Here is a 1,261-nt window from a genome sequence, read left to right on the forward strand (position 1 = left end):
GGCAGACGGTCAGGCAGGGAGCAGTGCGGATCTGGCTGTGTCCACTCACCCACGGGAGACGGGCAGGCAGGGCGCAGTGCGGATCTGGCTGTGTCCACTCACCCACGGCAGACGGTCAGGCAGGGAGCAGTGCGGATCTGGCTGTGTCCACTCACCCTCGGCAGACGGGCAGGCAGGGCGCAGTGCGGATCTGGCTGTGTCCACTCACCCACGGCAGACGGGCAGGCAGGGCGCAGTGCGGATCTGGCTGTGTCCACTCGCCCACGGGAGACGGGCAGGCAGGATGCAGTGCGGATCCGGCTGTGTCCAATCACCCACGGGAGATGGGCAGAGACGGTGTTGTGTGGATCTGGCTATGTCCACTGACCCACGGCAGATGGGCAGGCAGGGCGCAGTGTGGATCTGTCTGTGTCCACTGACCCACGGCAGAGGGTCAGGCAGGGCGCAGTGCGGATCTGGCTGTGTCCACTCACCCACGGCAGACGGGCAGGCAAGGCGCAGTGCGGATCTGGCTGTGTCCACTCACCCACGGCAGACGGGCAGGCAGGGCGCAGTGTGGATCTGGCTGTGTCCACTCGCCCACCGGAGACAGGCAGGCAGGGCGCGGTGTGGATCTGGCTGTGTCCACTTACCCACGGGAGACCTGCAGGCAGGGCCCAGTGAGGATCTGGCTGTGTCCACTCACCCAGGGGAGACGGGCAGGCAAGGCGCAGTGTGGATCTGGCTGTATCCACTCACCCATGGGAGACGGGCAGAGAGGGTGCTGTGTGGATATGGCTATGTCCACTGACCCACGGCTGAGGGGCAGGCAGGGCGCAGTGCGGATCTGGCTGTGTCCACTCACCCACGGGGGACGGGTAGGCACGGCGCAGTGCGGATCTGGCTGTGTCCACTCACCCACGGGTGACGTGCAGGCAGGGCGCAGTGCGGATCTGGCTGTGTCCACTCACCCACGGCAGACGGGCAGGCAGGGCGCAGTGCGGATCTGGCTGTGTCCACTCACCCAGGGGAGACGGGCAGACAAGGCGCAGTGTGGATCTGGCTGTGTCCACTCACCCACGGGAGACGGGCAGAGAGGGTGCTGTGTGGATATGGCTATGTCCACTGACCCACGGCAGATGGGCAGGCAGGGCGCAGTGCGGATCTGGCTGTGTCCACTCACCCACGGAAGACGGGAAGGCAGCGCGCTGTGCGTATACGGCTATGTCCACTCACCCAGGGGATACGGGCAGACAAGGTGCAGTGTGGATCTGGCTGTGTC

The sequence above is a fragment of the Microcebus murinus genome, unplaced genomic scaffold (genome assembly GCF_040939455.1).
Source record: "Microcebus murinus isolate Inina unplaced genomic scaffold, M.murinus_Inina_mat1.0 scaf009_hap2_Mmur4.0, whole genome shotgun sequence".
NCBI lineage: Eukaryota > Metazoa > Chordata > Mammalia > Primates > Cheirogaleidae > Microcebus > Microcebus murinus.